Below are 20117 nucleotides of genomic sequence, written 5' to 3' on the forward strand. Positions count from 1 at the left end.
CAACAGTGGTTGTGGTGGGTGTTGTAATAAGAGACTATTGTCAGCGTAGTGTTGTTGTTTAGGTGTATATCAACCGCCAGGACATCTTCATCGGTAAGGCCTACATGAAGTGGGATAGAGTGCGGAGAGAAGGGTATACCGTATTTTATTAGGAAGCCGTTACCACGAGATATCTGGCATTTAGGACGGTGTAGAGTACTGTAACCAGGGAAAGTTGGAGAGGTATTTAGTAGGGTGTCGGTAAGGGCAAGTATTTGGATGTTGTGGGTTTCAAGTAGGTTTTTGATGAACCAAGTAGGTTTTTCCTACCGTCACCCTGGCAGTTAACAGCACCTATTGTCGTGTCCATTTAAATAAATTGCGGGGTGAAGGAGACGGAGGCTCTATTGTTATGGGCTACGACGGTGGTCGTGTGTCCAAACATAGAGACAGTTAGGTTGTTGGCATTATCCAGTACCGATTGTCTTCGGTCTGGGAGGATGTTTACCAGCATAATGGAGAGGAATTCGAGTGTGGTTTTCATGTCGGATGTGAGTTCATATGGTGGGATACGTTTTTGGGTTGTTATCGGTTGGGTTTCTTTTACGGTAGGAGGGGCTTCTTTGCGTAATGGACATTTTGGCGAGTAAGCCGCATGGAGTCCTTCACAGTTTGGGCATTTAGGAGTGTTTTGGTTAGGACATGAAGTTGATCGATGTTCTTTACAAGTAGGGCATCTGAACTGTCTGACAGAGCACTTCTGGATCGTGTGTCCATTATGAGCGCATCTGCTGCAATATTTAGGAACGGGTGGTATGAGGTTGGAGTTGAGGGGAAGTTCTCCTCTGACCGAAATGCCATCAAGGTAAAAGCCTCTTGTCAGCAATTCACTATCTGTGATAAGTTTGATGAAAGTAGTGAGAGTACCGTTACGAGCAGTGATGCGCCAGAGACGTATCACTGGGACATCCCTCACGGCCAGGATAGCTCTCACCTCATCGTCAGAGTAGACTGTACCTATGCCCTTCAGGACAATCATGAATGTTGGATTGTTAGTAGGTTGTGGACGGTTTGGTTGTCTGTGCTTGGGAATGAGTGTGAGGCGAGGATCATCCAGTCTGTCACGTACCTTACGCTCAATATCTGTGTGATTAATTGGATTTCTTGTGGTTAAATAGGCAATTTGTGTTGGTAAAACTCTGCACTGTATGATCTGATTTAAAAGGATCTCTTGTATGTTAATGACCCTGTGGAAATCACGCTGGTTGCATTTATCCAAGGGTATGTTGTTAAAAATGTATTCATAAGTGGCAGGATAGTGTTGAGTGGAATGGTTGTTAGGCTACGGCTCCACGAGCTGGAAATTGACGCTAGCAGTAGCCGCAAAATGAACTTAAGGTTCCGCAGAACGGAATAGGAATAGCCGAACTGTACCGACTACAGGACTTGTGCGTCAGTTCGTTTTACGGCTACTGCTAGCGTGAATTTCTCGCCCGTGGAGCCTTAGCCTTAGGTAAGGCAGAGGACGAGGCTGTGTGTCGGGTAGCAGAGGCATATGACAGAGTGAGTTGGTTGGTTGTCATGTTATTTGATTGCGTGGTTATTGGCAGATTAGATGTTGTATTTGTAGTTAAATTAGTTGAAGGTTGCATGATTGGTGTAAGTGTAGGTTGGTTGTTTGTATTTGTTTGGCTATTGCTGGGAATATTAATCTTTTGTTGGCTGATTGTTGGTTGAATGGTTGGTTGGTTGATTAGTGTTTGGTTGTTGTCATAAGTGTTATTAGTAGGTTCGTTTATAGGTTGATTATTTCGCAGTTGGTTGTTATCGTTATTGTCATTAGTTGGTGTAGGAGTCGCACGACCAGAAGTACCTCGCACCCTCAGCAGTGCTGATATTAAGAGGTCCAGCTGTTCATCCGATATCCTGTCCATACTGTTTAGGAGAGTATCGACTACTTATTGTGTTGAAACTTGTGTAGTACTAGATATGTTAGAAGTGTTAACTGAGCCTGTTTGAGATCCGTCGTGAGTTTCTATGTCGTTAAAAGAGTCATTTTCATTTGTATTTAAATCAGGGTTTTCGTCATTGTTAGGTGTGTCGTTATTATGTGCGATTGGGGGGTCAGGTGGTTTAGGTTCGACGTTGCGACTTTTAGAACTGGACCTAAGGGAACGGGTCTCCATGATATTATTTCGAAGGTCGGAGTTAAGAGGAAACAGTAGCGATCAACAGGTAGCGAAAACGCGTTCCAAGATTGCGGCTGTATTTTTGAATATTTTTTCGAGATATTTGGCACACGTATTCGTAATATAATAAAGAATGGCGGTACAGAGCCCAATTTGAAAAATATATTAATATGTGGAAATTACTCTGTAATTAAATACAATATTAAAAAAACGAGCCTGTACCGCCATTAAGAAGAACAAAAAAATATACTTTCTTCAAATAAACTTTTTTATCCGATGCCTAGATTTTGTGTCATTTTGGAACTACTAATGAAATAAAAAAAATTTGGTGCTACTTCGGTATGCGGTCTACGGCAGAGTTTCTAGTTTGGTATCCGGTCTACCGTCTGATATGCGATCTACGGCAGTTTAGCTGATTCGGCATGCGGTCTACGTACAAAAACAAATTAGAGAAACTATTACAAACTTTTTATTTATTATTTATATATTATTTTATTTATTACAAACTATTACAAACAAATTTATTATATTACTTAAAAGTTAAATAATCTTTGAAAAACTTATTTGTAGGGTCAACTGACAATACATAAACATTTTAAATGGTTTATACATATACATCTCTAACATCGTGCAGAAAAGCGATAAACTTATCTTCTACATTCCTTCGTAGAAACTTCCACGCAACATAATCCAAATGGGACTGCAAAGTACTGACAGGAACACCTCTCATTTTTTTCAAAATCGTAATTTTACCCTCCAACCAGGATCTTTCTATCCCTTGCGTATGTGCTCCTGTTTGTGGGTCGACATAATTTTCCTGGTGGTTAACGGTTGAGTGCACGTAGCCTAATTGGCGCAAATTGCCGTATGCTGGCCATTCGTCCGAGTGAATTACTGACCCAGCTTCAACTTCCCTTTGTATGATGGGAACTAGGGTCGCTCTGTCTCTTCGCTCAACATAAAAATATCGGACCTCCTCTTTACTCTTTAATCCGAAGACCCACGGACCGTCAATTCGGCGTCCATGATTCCGATTATTTTCCGCTTCAGCATCGCTGTCTTCTGATTCTGCTGGATGGTCTCCATTTAATATTCGTCCTATGTTGTATTTCCTTCTGCCCGCAAATCTGGCTTCGTCAATTTGGATTGGGTCTTCTTCCGTACCTCGAAGCTGTCCACGGCGATTCACTGACATCACAGAGGAACAGACTTCTCGACACATGCTGTACCAGTCCCCTATAGCTTCACTTCCTCTCCCCGTTACTTTCATTACTGTGTCAAAATCGAGTTCCAAAATGAACATGAACATCAATTCCAAAATTTGACATAAAGTTAACTTGCAGTTAATTTTTCCATTTAAGTCGGTGAAATGGAAAAAACGGTTGCCATGCCTAACTGATCTTGTGGTCTGGCATCCTCTCCTTGGACAGCGAAGAACTGGTCTATATTCACCACCCCGATCTCGTTTCCGCTTTTCTTCCATTTCTGCCCCACATCGGTGGCACGGCTCAGCGTCTTCAACATTTTGTAATAAACCGTTAGCTCGTAGAAATGCTACTGCCTCTGCTTCGCTCGAAATGACAGTTTGATAAAACTCTTAGCAACATTTTGTTTGCAACTAAATCAATCTTCATTTTGGGGCTCATTTTATACCAAAATAGGTCATTAAAGGATTTAGTATAAGCACTACGTAATTGACCAATAATGAGTTCGTCATAATTTCCCTAATTTGTTTTTGCATTCCTAATTGAGCAGTAATGAGTTTATTTCAAAGATTATTTACTTTTTAAGTAATATAATGAAATAGTAATGAGTTTGTCATAATTTCCCTAATTTGTTTTTGCATTCCTAATTAAGTAGTAATGACTTTATTTCAAAGATTATTTAACTTTTAAGTAATATAATAAAATAGTAATGTTTGTAATAGTTTCTCTAATTTGTTTTTGTACGTAGACCGCATGCCGAATCAGCTAAATTGCCGTAGACCACATATTAGACGGTAGACCGCATACCGAAGTGGCACCAAAAATTTAGTAGTTCCAAAATGACACAAAATCTAGGCATCGGATAAAAAAGTTTATTTAAAGAAAGTGTATTTTTTTGTTCTTCTTAATGGCGGTACAGGCTCGTTTTTTAAATATTGTATTTAATTACAGAGTAATTTCCACATATTAATATATTTTCCAAATTGGGCTCTGTACCGCCATTCTTTATTATATTACGAATACGTGTGCCAAATATCTCGAAAAAATATTCAAAATTACAGCCGCAATCTTGGAACGCGTTTTTGCTACCTGTTGATCGCTACTGTATCACCTTAATAGATGACACCTTTTAGTTATACGAGGTGCAATGTATAACTTGGTAGGTAAACCGGACTATACTAACTGTTTTATTACTGGCTGTCGGTCCCTCGGTCTGTATTTTCTCGTAATAAAATATCTACCAACGAATCGCAGTCCAAACACGCCCAGCCAATCGACTGCTGAATGTAAACAGCGTACGTGGGCGGCCTTTCTTACGGCACCGTCCACTAGCCTACACAAACAACAGTCAACCACTGAAGCGGGAATAAACCGTCACGGAAAAGACCCAAGGCGGGAAAATATCCAATGTAGACTCGAGGTAAATAAGGTACCACTAGGTATATACCGTGATGAAAGTCACAGCATATACGTCTTCGTAATCTTTAAGCAGAGTACACGCTTTATTCACTCTTATCACTGATTGGTGGGTGTATGCGTAGTTATGTACAGAATCTGAACGAATCACGCCGTATGCCCAAGCACGCTGAACTTGCGATAGTCGGATAGCTATAGCTAATCGGCGTTATCGCGTCAGCGTCTGTGCTATTGGGTCACCCACGTGCTCTCGTCCAAGTCTCTGCACTTGTTAACTATGCAAAGTTGACTCACTGCTCAACTCGGTAGGGATTCGCCACCTTTTATAGTTTTGAATCGCTACCGAAATATGAAATTTTGTGGGCGGAGCCTAAGCCGTGTACAAACGCGTGCCATTGGTGACACTACATTCATAGGTTGTAGTCGAATATCTGGACACAAATTCTTGACATGACCAATCTTTGCACAATGAAAACGTCTCCATTTTTCAGCTAGACATTTACCTCTATGATGACTTTGCCACAATTTTTACAACTTTGATCTGCACTGAGAGTTGATCTAAACTTTGGATTTCTATGCTTGCCTCTGTTTAATACATTTATATTACCTCCCTCGGATAACAACTTAACTTGTTTCTGTGCTACTTCTGAGGCCAAAGCTAACTGACAAGCACTCTGAAATGTTAAATCTACATCACCCAACCACTTTTGTGTTCCTTCGTCTCTAATCCCACAAACAAACCTATCCCTTAGAGCCTCTTCTAGAAACTGTCCAAAATTACAAGAATTTGCCAACTTCCTTAGCTCTACACTGTAATCAGAGATAGATCGATCAGCTTTTTGTTCACACCGATTGAAAACAAAACGTTCGTAGATTTCGGACACAGGTGGAGAAAAATGTTTAACCAATTTCCCTTGCACTTCTTGGAACGTAAAGTCCGTTGGTTTCTTTGGGGCCACTAAGTTTTTCAACACCTGAAAAAGACTCATACCTCCTAGTGTGATTAACATTGAAACCTTCATATTTTCTTCAACCTTATTAACAGTAAACAAATGTTCTAATTTTTCTATGTAGGATTCAAATTCTTCTGGAACACCGGCAAAAGCTTCAATATTACCTATCAACGCCATGTTGCTGGCTACAATAACTAATATAAACCACCTCTCTGTATAAACCCTATCGTAAATAGAAACTTCACTTTATTTTTTTTATATTATCGCCAAAATGTTAAGTTTGAGCCCGTGATACAAATACTAAATTGTACTTTGATTACTTTATTATGAAATATCTAATACAGAGATGAGAAAAGAGCTTGCTTCCACTTTCTGGTTACCTGTCATCTGTCGCCGTTGACAGCCCAACGCAACGTTGCCAAGCAACTTAGAAACTTACAATTAAATACACATCAATAAGACTGTTTTGGAAGCAATACTGACTTAAGAATATTTTTCTTTAAGTTGTCATCAAGGCCTGTAGAGCATATTAAATAAATAAAAATAAAAGTTGTCATCAATATCTTGTTTAATGTTACCTATATCAAAACAATCTGGAATCCATATTGGGTGTTCACAAGTTTTTGGAACATGTCCCGATACTATTTGTTTATTTAGTACCTCACCTACTTCCTCTTGGCTTGAACAAGGGATAACTTGGACTTGGGTCAATGCACTGGTTGTGGAGGACATGGAACTGGAACTGCATGCATCACCACCTGAAAGCAAACACAAATATGTAATCGTAATTTTTATCACTACTAACAAAAAGGGATTCGGGCGTTCAGCATTTTATAGAAAGAATTAATTAACTTCGCCACAATTCAAACAAGTCTAAGGCCCTCTGCACACAGAGCAACTAAAAAGAAACTAAACTCAAGTTACTGACCAGTTACCAACTCATTTGTGACTCGCGTCTGCACACGAGGCTACTAATCAGTAACGTAACTTAAATCACTTGATCGGGGAATGTAGCCTATTCAATATACATATATATTAACAACCAACATGAGTCCGTCGAATCTGAGGAACAGATATTAATCACACTCATTAAGAAACAATGAATATATTTTTAAAAACAAAGTGCAAAACAATATAATTTTTATTACTATTTGACAACGACTCAACATGACTTCCTCATGTTGGTTGTAATATTATATGTACATTGACAGTGCCGGATTTACCAATTTTCCGCCCTACGCCAGTTAAAAAATGCCGCCCTTAGGTTAGCTAGGTAAAAACAGCAATAAAACCAGAATTTTAAATTTAAATATTTATTTTCACAACTATATGAACTATAATAATATTATATTAGTTTTCGCCGGGATTTCATAGCCGCAAACGAGTTTATAATATTATCAAAATCTAAGCTTGTTGTCAAATCAGATTCTATCGTCAAAATTGTCAATGTATTTAATCGCTCTTGTTCCATTGTTGATCTTAAATACGTCTTTAATCGTTTGAGGGTAGAAAATGAGCGCTCCGCCGAACAAACTGTGACAGCCATAGCAACAAATATACGTAGGGCGATTTCAACGTTGGGGAAAACTGCTTCCAAATTGTATTGTCGAATGTGCGAGAGCATATTTGATAAAGTGCATTTTTCGTATTTTATGTCTGTTTTGGTTTTGCTTTTGTTGACGCCGCAATAAGGTTACTTGGGATTTGGCGTGTTCGTGGGAGTTTTCATGTAAATTCAAAATTTTATTTACATTACTCCAATCATTTACGCCATCAGTGGCCATTTTTGAGGTTCCTCCGAAAAGACGACATGGAATGCAAAACAGGGATTTCTTTGATGGTGAATATATTAAGTATCTACGAGGTTGTTCTTCCTCATTGGCAAGTTTCCGACGGAAAACGTTCTTAGTAAGATACCGTGTCTTATTGCCAATAACAGTTTTTGTTAGTGAAAAATCCTCATCTGTATTTTGGCATATTTCATTTGGTAAGGACAACAAATAATCGATAGTAGCATCGTTGGCCTTGCATTCGGCAGGGTCGTTACTGATAACTGCTTGTAAACATTGTGGATTTACTGAAGCTGATGCACATGCAGATGCTTCTATTTTAGATTCTGACCCTAGAACAATAAAATATGCGAATATGCCTCTAAACTAAAAATTTGCATTTTGATAATCGAAGATGTATAATATTGTAAAACTTTCATAAATAAAATTTTACATCAAACATTTTTTGTAACTCTACTAATTAAGGATTTATGAAGTCATTTCAAAATTGTAATTTTTTTATTTTCCCCCATATCATAAACGAGATGGTAATTTTAAAATTTGTGTTTACCGTTTTAAAGTTACCCCCAATGATTTTTTTTGATAGGACTAACAATTATTAACAGTTACGTACGAAGAAACGAAGATACCATATAAGTGTCGAAAATTGAGAAAATGATGTTTCATTTCAGCCCAAAATATACAGGGCAATCACAATCAGGGCATTCCATTTAAATGAAAATTTAAAATATGCCAAAGAGCCAAAGAGATGCCCAAAGAGTCAAAGAGTAGCAATGTAGTTAAAAAACACATTTATTCACATAATGACATAATCGATACTCACTCTCACTTGGCTCCGTGTCCATCGCTTCCGCATTATCTGGTGGTATAGGTACAGCAGACACAGCAGTAACAGTCTCCGATTCCGAATCCGAATCATGTGTTTGCGCTTTGGAAGTTGTAGTTGTAGGTTTAATTAAAAAATAGTTGTTTAATTTTTTTGTTTTGTCTAAAACTGCATGAAGTTTTCTCCGCTTTTCCTCAGCAAGCGTCTTGTATTGCGCTCCACTTAATCGTTTTCGGCCGTCACTCATAGTGTTGAAAATTTTGCGACACTGGACTCGACACTTTAAACAGTTTAAACTAACTGACTGGGATGAACAATATTGAATATTGTTACGACTTTTACCCGTCGTATTTTCCGTGGGTTCTTCGTTCTTCAATAAACCAACAACTCACTTTAAAACTTTAAACTACTACTTTATTTCAACAAGTCCACTTATAAGTATAACAATACTTGCACTATTTACCTACTAATATTTACAGATTTCTAATACTCAATACTCTTCACTCTTCTACTTCTTTACAAATAATAACTAATAACACTTACTTAACACTATCTCACTACTAAAACCACTCTGTCTAGCCAATCTGTCTGCTAGTCACTCTCTCACTCATATCTTCAACTGTCTGGTGATAGCACACAGCTGTAACTGTTCGCTTTATATACCTACCGGCAGGGTTTCCTGAATGTTCTAGGAATTTCCAGTAGTTAAGTAGTTTACTAGAAAAATCGAGACGTTCACTTACGACTTCCTTTGACTACTATCAGTAGCGCGGCTCTTATCTAAAGCGGCTTCTTTGCGGCAATCGCGCGGCAGATAAGCGGTATCCTTTTGTTACAGTCAGATAAAATAATCGTTCCCAACAATTGTACTTCTGCCCGACCATGTTACGGCGGGGCGGAGACTTTAGATTTCATTGGAAACCTACCAAACATTCATTCATTTTTAGCTGTATTATACGTAAAATAGATTTTGGGTGATGGCCCCGTATATAATTTCAGTTTAAGAGTTTTCCTGATAATTGTTTGAAATTTTGCCGCCTCCCCAGTTTCGCCGCCTTACGCCTAGGCGTAATTTGCGTAATGGGAAATACGGCACTGTACATTGAATAGATGTATGTATATACGTTAATTTTAATAGACTACACTCCCCGATCAAGTGATTTAAGTTATTGATTACGTGTGCAGACACGAGTCACAAATGAGTTGGTAACTGGTTAGTAATTAAGTTTAGTTTCTTTTCAGTTGCTCCGTGTGCAGATGGCGTAAGTTAACAATAATCTAAAATCAAACATTGTTTTATACTACAGGGTATACATTGCCACTAGCAGCTACTAAATACCAATTTGACTATAGTGGTACCTGTCAGTTACAACAATACTGCCTTGAGGCTATGATGAAGTTAGTGAATTATACATCGTTAGAAGTGATTTTACATGAGAGTTATACTTTAATTGCAACCATTTTACAACAGAAAATAGAAGATTTCGTAAAAAAACACCTAAACATGTGCATTTCCTTAATTTTATTGCTTTTTTCAAATTTACTTTTTATTGACGAAATTATTGAAACTGTCAGCCATTTCGGTTAAAAAGGTTTCGGTTAACGGAGGTTTTACTGTATTACAAAACGAGAAATTGGAATTATATCAATAAGAAGATTCTACAAGCATTCTACATACAATCTACAGCACTTTGTCATATACATCAGATGAAAAGAACCAAAGTTATTTCATGTGTCAGGCAGTACCACATATTGGTTATAAGTTGACAGTGTTGCTCATTGTTTTTTCTTCTGTGAAATATTTATCTGATGGATTCTTATCACAACTATTTCTATTTATATGTCTCAGTCTAAATTCAGAATTAGGTTTATGATTATTAGAGGAGTCAATGGAATTTTTGCTGACGGGATGAATCAAACAAGATACAACTTTTTGTAATTTCATTGAGAAATGTTTAATAAACCACATATTATCAAAAAGTTCTACTCCAAAAGTGGGTGCTTTGGAGTGAAGTGGAGTTTTACTCCAAAATGTGAATTTTAGAAAAAAACTGACTTGACCATTGAAAAATTGAAAACATGCTACACAAAAAACCTAATACACTTACGAGCAAAAAAAATCGGGTCACTCGATGAATTATACACGTTAGATATCTCAACATTCCTAAACCTGTTGTCCGATTTGAGTTTTTTTTAATATGTTATAGCCTTTTTATTTAAGACAATCGACGTAATAATATTGTTGCTAGACAAGTAGGTTTTCTTTGTATACCGGGTGTAACAAGCATACTGTGTTATTTCCTTAAAGTTCGGAACACTCTGGAATATTCTAGCATACATATATAAAATATTGAAATTACATCTCAATTATAGTCTTAGTCTTTATTAACATTTTCCTTTTTGATTCATTCGCTTAGGTTCTATAATAAAAGAAATATGTACTTTCTTATTACAAATGAGGTTTGCTATTTGGTCTTGATCAATATCATTCCAAATCTTAAGAGCTACTGTCTCTACCTCTTGTAATGTTCTAGGAGGTGGCAAACGCTGTTGTAGTCTTCTGCCAATTATGTCCCACAAATGTTCGATCCGGTTACCCAGCAAACAGACCAACGTGTTAATGACGTGAATTCTGGGTACATTTGTCACCAATATACGTAAATTGCTTACGTAAATTTTACGTGAAAATTTGGTTGGAATGTCACATTTGAAAATACGTCTTTAAATTACGTGATTAACTCGTCTTCAATAGACGTGTTATCTACCTTAAATAGCAATAAAATGTTTCGGGAAATTCACGTTGCAAACACGTGTTGATTAACGTATCTTTTAGGGAACGTATATATTAGTTTTCACGTGAAAGATACGTCCTCGGTTCACGTAAATAATTCGACCTTAATTAACTTACGAATCACGTAATTATTCTCCTCATATGATATAAATAAAACAAGCATATAAAGTATTAACAATGTATGTATTTATTTAGTAGAATTTAGAGACTTTAACATTTGTCTTGTATAATTATTATACAAGGTAATGCACCAAAAATGGTACCGACCTAAAGACACATTAAAAAATATGCAAACACAACACTGGTCACTTTATTTCGAGGATGACACTTCTTGTTTTTTCTAATTGCACTTCAACCCTCGAGCATTGAGGTAAACGTTAATACGAAAGACATTATTATAAATAAACCCGCCTAAAATAAAACGAGGAAAAGAAAGCTCTTCACGTTTCACTTTTTGTTGTAGTTGTCAGTTTGTCAGAAATGAGAAATGTGATATGTGATGGAAATGTGAGAAGCTAATAGAGGTTATGATCATCGATTATAAAAATGATTATGTATAAATTACAGTTAAACTATTCTACTTACTTTAAATTAATATTACATATCTGTACCCCGGAGGTAAAGGACACTATGTCAATTTTTCTAGTTTTTCAGGAGAGTAGTTTTAACATTTTTTAAATTTGTAATCAGTAAATACTCAAATGTTTCTTATATTTAACCAAGATTAGTATATTATTTTTGTCGTATGTATAATCGTTTTTCCTGCTATGAAGTGCTGAAGTTTGCCTTTCATTATATTTTTTTTTAATTTATAGTTGGACATAGTGTTGTTTACATCTAGCAACTTTTTTGAAATAATGTGACATTGCATGTTAAGGTCCCTACGAAATAACCAAGACAAGCTTGTTAAACTATTATTATTTTATACTATTATTTTATTAGAAAATAATATAATATAATAATTCAGTTCAATTATAGACGACAAGGCTCAAAATTGTTAGAGGCCATCGTCTTCATCTTCTTGGTGGTAATCGTTTGTGGCTTAATTTCTATGTGTTAAATTTTGTCAAAAAGTATGACAAACCGCAGGAATAAAGGTCAATAGTGGAATTAAGTCACTGTACTTTTGTTTTGTGATTGATAATGGGTTTATTGAGCCGATTTATTTGTGCTGTAAACGTTACTTGTTGCCTTCTATACCTCATGAAATCCACCTCATACATATTTTTCTCATTGAAATCGGTTTTATAAAAAAGCTTTCCAATGTGTTGGACTTATAGAAAAACACATGTTGACAGCAGAACAAGCTCTTTGTTAACATTATTTTTTGTACTTTCAAAAAGAGGATTAGGTGACGGTTTTTATCTAACAGCGTTTTTTGAAGTTTTTAAAATCTGCAAGTTCCTGCCGATGTTTGCTTAACTAGGCTTTTACCAGTCCCATGGTGTTAAAATGGTCAAATTTTAGAGTTTCTTTAATTTTCACTCGATCAAAGCCTGAACACAGTCTGCTTCGATATGTATGTGCCCTTTTCCTAAAAACTTTTTTGTGATCGTCTTTATTTGAGAGGGTACGTGTGCAGTATCCAAAAGTAGCACTTATATTTTTATTTTGGCTATAGCAGTTACTGGTTCACAGAGTGATGTCCTCTACTTGACTACCTGGAATTTTATTGTCAGCCCATTTTCAAATTGACGAGGCAATTTCATTTACACCACATGCCCCTTTCAATTCGTCCCACATCATACATTGTACAGAGGAGTCACCTGCATCATATACATAATGTAAAAAATATCTGCGTATAACCACTTTTTTACTTTTAGTTTTGTCCACATGTCTTTAATTATTGCATTCATCAATGTACAATTGATGCATCATTTTTATTGTAAGTTCTGTTCCCACATAATTTCTATCGCTCCTTTCTCTGGAATAATGACTCTCGTACGTTGGGAAGGAATTGATATGTTAATGTATACTATCTATGTTTTCGGTAAGACTTTTATTTATTTTCCTGTGTCTACCTCTTTGATCAGCTTTTATTAAACCTCCTGGCTCAATTTTTTCAACATATTCACTACTACTAAATTAGATTTATAAAGTTTGTTTGAAAATATAACCTTATACACACCTTCAATCGCTGATTGTTCACTGTAAAATGGTAGTGTAGTGTATTATTTTTAAGCACTATGTCCAGATGGTAAATAACAGTGCGCACATTTAGTAGAGGTAAACAACACCAAGTCCACCTGGTGTTGTTTACCTCTGACTGGAAGTGGACTTGGTGTCTATTAAAAAGTCGGTAACTTGCCGTGAAATTGTCTCTGGACATAGTGTGGTTTACCTCTGTATAGAGCTTGAAAAGTTATACTCAAAAGTGTAATAATCCCAATTTCGATAAAAATGGACATAGTGTCCTTTACCTCCGGGGTACAGATATTTTCTTTTTGTTTTTAATTTCTTCTATTAACTAATTGGTCTTACTAAAAATCTATTTAAATACCAGAATAATTAAAAAATAATAATTCTATCGAAACGTATTATTCGATAAATCGATTAATTTAGTTTTCGAACCAACTATGTTAGCCACGTGATGGTATTTAAAGGAGGAGAAAGGCTTGGTAGTACGTCATCACTGCACGCGATTTGAAAATTAGACTCAACATTATTTTAGCTCCTGTGATATTTTTAAAGAAAAAAATAGTAAAAATAGCTGTAACGGTCCACCCGTTATATTATCATTTTTAGCGCTGTAATTATTTTTAAAAAAATAATTATTTTCTCTTGACCTCCCATTTAAATTCTTTAATTTATCGTAAAGGACTTCTCATGTGACGTCACACTGTACGGAACATAGTTGTTGAACCGTTCCTTGTCGTTTAATTCGTGTTCCGTGAGAGTTTGACGTTTTCCTCGCTGACTGTGGGAGGAATGAGAGGGACTTGGCCGGTGGCTGCGAGGTTGACAGGTTGGTGTTGGTGGTTAGTACCGTAAATGGCGGTTAATTTCTTCGAAATTAATTTTTATTTCAACTAAGTTTGTAAGTATAGTAAAAAGTTACCACCACTTGTTTCCTGGAGTACGGGTTTCCTGGAGTAAGGATGGGAGTACCATCAGTGGAAGAGGAATAAAAAATTAACCGCCATTTGGAAGAAAACTAACCCTCATGTGATGTCGTACCCACCTTGACTACCTAGGGAAGCCACCTTGACCTTATTGCAGCTACCGCCAAGTCAAACTGGGAGTATGTTTTGGGAACAAGCTTTTTGGGGGACATTCCAGCTCCTTTTCGTCCTGCCACCTGGGCCTACGGGGGGGCATGGAGGTGCATCATAGTGATGCTCATTTTCTAGGATGCAACCGCAACCTCGTTTGGGAACATTTAGTGAGGAGTTTTAGTAACTATTGGTTTTTTTTATATTTCAGACTATCTGTTAAATACACTATGTTTTTTTTTCCAGATTTAGGTTACCTCTGTTTTTTTTTGACATATGTATTTGTATATTAGATTATTTGGTTCCCAAACTTTGTATCTACGGTAACTTCTTGTGCACAGGAATAAGCCTAGAGAAAATTAGGTTTTTAATACTTTATTATTGCTTTGATATTGGTTTATGTAATTCGGGTAAATTTATTTTGTAACATTACTTGCTTGTTTCCCAAATATTGTATTTATTCGCTTTATTTCGTTTGTTCGGTTACTTCGTCGTTACTTTATTTCATTGCATTTGCTCGGTTAATTTAGGTCATTTTGTCGGTATTTTTCTTAACTTCACTTCTATAACGTTTATTCATTTGTATATTTAATTTTGCTTTATTCAGTATTGTATTTTCTCTTAGTGAGGCTTGGGCCTATTTATTTGTATTATTTTCATCTTCGTCGGTTTCCTTTAGTTGTACGTAGCAGGCGTACTATAACCATTTGGTAGAAGACTTATGTAATTTTGTACCCTATATGTTAGTAAGAGGTACTTATATTTAAGTTTGTAACAGATAACATTATTGTTGTTATCTTTAAAATATATATATCTTCTTGTATAACTTATGTCATTCTAGAGTCACAGCATAATATGAACTTGCTTAACTCAGAGATTGTTAAAAATCTGGTAGTTATTTTTAATAAATATGTTTATTTATTTTGTATATCATTTATTTTTATTATTCCTTTATGTTCATTATTACAGGTTTGATATATTTAATATCTGACAGCAGTATAAGATACCTGGGAGAATGATCGAAGATCATTTTCATGGCGCCCATGATTTGTTAGATTTATTTATCTTGTTCGTCTTTAGAAATTATTCATCTTCATTCCTCTTCAGTACATTATTCTTATTTTATTATTTCATATTTTAGTCATTATTACTATCTACATAGAGCTACTGTTCTTCGACAGGCATGCAAACGAGCCGTATCCATCCTTGAGTGTCAAGTTGCTCTCTTGCATCTATAGCTAGCCAACTCTATTCAGTTTGCCTCTGTCTCTTCCCACGTCTACTTATTATCCCTTCTAATTCCCCTTTCTTCAGTACTACTGCAAAGTAGTATTTTTTATTTTTCCTACTTCGGCTCAACCGCTGAAGCCCCTTCATTTTTATTTTCATAAGAGGCCCCAACTAGTTACCTTAGTCTTTTCTTTTCTTCTTTTTTTTCCTTACTTCTGTTGGAGTATATCTTTCTTTTTACTTTCACTCCAACAGAAGTTTTCTTATTTTTGTTACATAGCTTCAAATCAAGGTTGGGTTGAAATAGTTATGCTAAATGATTTTAAAAGCGAAATCATAAACATTTTGTTTAAATATTGGTATTATTTACATTACTTTTACATGAAATACATCTAATTTTTCGACGTCCATAAAATACAGTGAGTAAAATTCAAGCGATACGTATTTAACCAACAGCGTTGTAAAATTTTGTTTTCCAAATATTTCTCAAAATTTAACCAAAGGAAGTTATTTCTGTTTCGTGATTATTACGTGAAATAAACGTACATTTGCGATGTAACCGACATTCACAACTATTATAAAAAACATGTTAATTAATTCATCATTATGATTTTATATTATTCTAATGACAAACATGTATAAAGGAAGCACTATATATAGGTGAATGATTTGGCACTGAAATACGTTTTTTTCACGTCATAAATCACCGAGTTACGTATTCGTTGAAATTTGTCGTAAATTTAACGTAATAATCACGTAACTGGGCTCAAGTCTGTTTGCTGGGTAAGATCTGGACTGTGCGATTGACAATTCAAAGTCCGAAGATTTACCTGTTGTAAATATTCGGTTACAGTTAGTGAACGTGAGGCCGTGCATTAGCAAAAAATTGTTACCAATATAAGGAGTCGATAGCATGGTAGCTAAGGTTTTCCTATGTAAGATTGCTGCTTGAACATACTCATCGAGGGTCAAATTCCTTGTAGCGCTTTTCATTTCCACCAAACAAAAAAAAAACATGGAATTAATTGAAACTTAAACTTAAATAATAAATCTACTAATTTTCACAACAAACCGGACACTTTTTGACTGTTAACAATTTGACATCCGTTAAATTGTTAATTTCTCATAGTCTACTTTAGGCTTGTTTATTAAACTAACCAGAAAATGAGGATTTATTGACGAAAAATATGGCTAGTTATTAACGTACCTAACATTTTTTTATCCAACATAAGCAAATAAATCAGAAAGAAAATGTTAATAAAGCCTAAGGCTATAATTGAGTTTTAATTTCAATATTTTATATATGCTAGAATATTTCACAGTGTGTTCAGAACTTTAAGGAAAAACAGTATGATTGCTACACCCGGTATACAATGATAAATTGCCTGTCTAGTAACTATTATTATATAGATTTTCTTAAATAATAAGACTATCACATACATACTAAAAAATACAACAGGGTTTAGGAAATTTGAGACATCTAACGTGTACAATTCATCGAATTTCCCGATTTATTTGCTCGCACGTGTATAAAGATTTTTCTAAAATTACATCTACAGCTTCTATAATTTTTTATTTATAACGCTCAAGTCACCCCTTTCACAAACATTGGCGTACTATATAGTAGCTTTCGACGCAGCGCGCGTTTGAGTTAATTTAATATAATTTTTCAACTAATTGATCTAATTAACACCACAAAACAGTACGGTTTAACCTGGAGGTTATGGGCGCACCTTAACTCGCTCCCGGCCCCTATAAAACCACTTATTGTACACGAATTGGCTCCGAACCCCGTACATGAACTCGCTCCCGGTCGCATATTTACAGATGCTAGCGTGTGTAGACACCAGGGTGTTGAAATCAGTTAGGGTTTGGAAAAACAGTACGTTTACAGATGCTAGCGTGTGTTGACACCAGGGTGTTGAAATCAGTTAGGGTTTGGAAAAACAGTACATTTACAGATGCTAGCGTGTGTAGACACCAGGGTGTTGAAATCAGTTAGGGTTTGGAAAAACAGTACATTTACAAATACTGACAGATTAGGACACCAGAGTGTTGAAACCAGCTAGCTTCTTTAGTGGCGATGCATGCATAGATGCTAACGGCTATTGACATTGATTTTATATACCTACTTCTGTGAAAAAATATTTCAGTGATTTAGATATTAATAAATAATTAAACGTTGTTAGGATATGAACAATATAAATATACAGGGTGATTCATTAAGAATGTAAAATCTCTGAGTTGTAGATTTTTGACCTCAAAATAATAGGATTTAACCCGAATGACTTAAATAAAATGTGGCTCGTTACTGAGTTACAGGGTCTTTTATTTAAATATATAATAACCATTTTTACTCAGTACTTTAACACTATTTGACGTATCATTGTCATACTTGGCAAACAGTGTAAGTACTGTGTACCCTATTAAATTATGGTAATCAAACGTTTCTGGCTACTACCAGAGGCGTACGACAGGGGAAAGTGAATTGTTGACCCTTCCAAATTCTACGCCACTGACGGAATTGCTATTTTAGGAGAATTTTTATATTCTCCAATATATTGTTCATTCGTAACGATAAAATAATTAGTTTGCGAGATATTTGAATTTAAAAATGGAGGGGCACAAAACAATAATCAAAATAGCTGTGCCGTTTTATTTTAACTTCAAATATCTCGAAAACTAACGACTTTATCCTTACGAATGAAGAGTATATTGTTTACATAGAATGGATTAAAGAATCTAAACATTGAGCTAAAATAGCAATTCTGCCAGTGGCGTAGAATTTGGGAAGGGTCAACCATTTACTATACCCTGTCGTACGCCTTCGGTAGTAGCCAGAAACGTTTGTTTACCATAATTTAATAGGGTATATAGTACTTACACTTTCTGCCAAGTATGACAAGGATACCTTAAATAGTGTTAAAATTAAATCATTTTTTTAGTAAAATTGTGGCTTATTTTCCATTAAAAATTTTTTTCAATCTGGACGTCCGTCCAAAACCGAGAGAACAAAAAGAAAAAAAAAAGAAGTAGAAACCTGATGAGAAACATCACACAGAACCAACCTAACGCTAAAGGGCACAGATCTGCTCATTAACCTTTTTTATGTTGTTCTTTTGTGTTAATACAGGGTGATTCATTAAGAATATCCAACCTCTGAGTTGTAGATTCCAGACCTCAAAATAATAAGATTCAACCCAAATAACTTAGATAAAATGTGGCTCGTTACTGAGTTACAGGGTGTTTTATTTAAAAATTTAATAACTATTTTTACTCAGTACTTTAACACTATTTAACTATTTTTAATGGGAAATAAACCACAATTTTACTAAAAAACTGATTTAATTTTAACACTATTTGACGTATCCTTGTCATACTTGGCAGAAAGTGTAAGTGCTGTATACCCTATTAAATTATGGTAAACAAACGTTTCTGGCTACTACGAAAGGCGTACGACAGGGGATAGTAAATGATTGACCCTTCCCAAATTCTACGCCACTGGCAGAATTGCTATTTTAGCTCAATGTTTAGATTCTTTAATACATTCTATGTAAAGAATATACTCTTCATTCGTAACGATAAAGTCGTTAGTTTTCGAGATATTTGAAGTTAAAAATGAAACGGCATAGCTATTTTGATTAATGTTTTGTGCCCCTCCATTTTTAGTTCATATATCTCACAAACTAATTATTTTACGGTTACGAATGAAAAATATATTGTTACATGTAAAGTATTGGATAATATAAAAATTATCCTAAAATAGCAATTCCGTCAGTGGCGTAGAATTTGGGAAGGGTCAATCATTTACTATCCCCTGTCGTACGCCTCTAGTAGTAGCCAGAAACGTTTGTTTACCATAATTTAATAGGGTACACAGTACTTACACTTTCTGCCAAGTATGACAAGGATACGTCAAATAATAAAGTACTGAATAAAAATAATTATTAAATTTTTAAATAAAACACCCTGTAACTCAGTAATGAGCCACATTTTATCTAAGTCATTTGGGTTAAATCTTATTATTTTGAGGTCTAGAATCTACAACTCAGAGATTGGACATTCTTAATAAATCACCCTGTATATTTATATTGTTCATATCCTAACAACGTTTAATTATTTTTATTAATATCTAAATCACTTAAATATTTTTTCACAGAAGTAGGTGAATAAAATCAATGTCAATAGCCGTAGCATCTATGCATGTATCGCCACTAAAAAAGCTAGCTGGTTTCAACACTCTGGTGTCCTAATCTGTTAGTATTTGTAAATGTACTGTTTTTCCAAACCCTAACTGATTTCAACACCCTGGTGTTTACACACGCTAGCATCTGTAAATGTCCTGTTTTTCCAAACCCTAACTGATTTCAACACTGTGGTGTCTACACACGCTAGTATCTGTAAATGTACTGTTTTTCCAAACCCTAACTGATTTCAACACCCTGGTGTCTACACACGCTAGGATCTGTAAATATGCCTCCCGGTCATTATAAAATTCCCAGAAATTGTACCTTTTTCTGAAACTT

Source organism: Diabrotica virgifera, chromosome 9 (genome assembly GCF_917563875.1).
Source record: "Diabrotica virgifera virgifera chromosome 9, PGI_DIABVI_V3a".
Taxonomy (NCBI): domain Eukaryota; kingdom Metazoa; phylum Arthropoda; class Insecta; order Coleoptera; family Chrysomelidae; genus Diabrotica; species Diabrotica virgifera.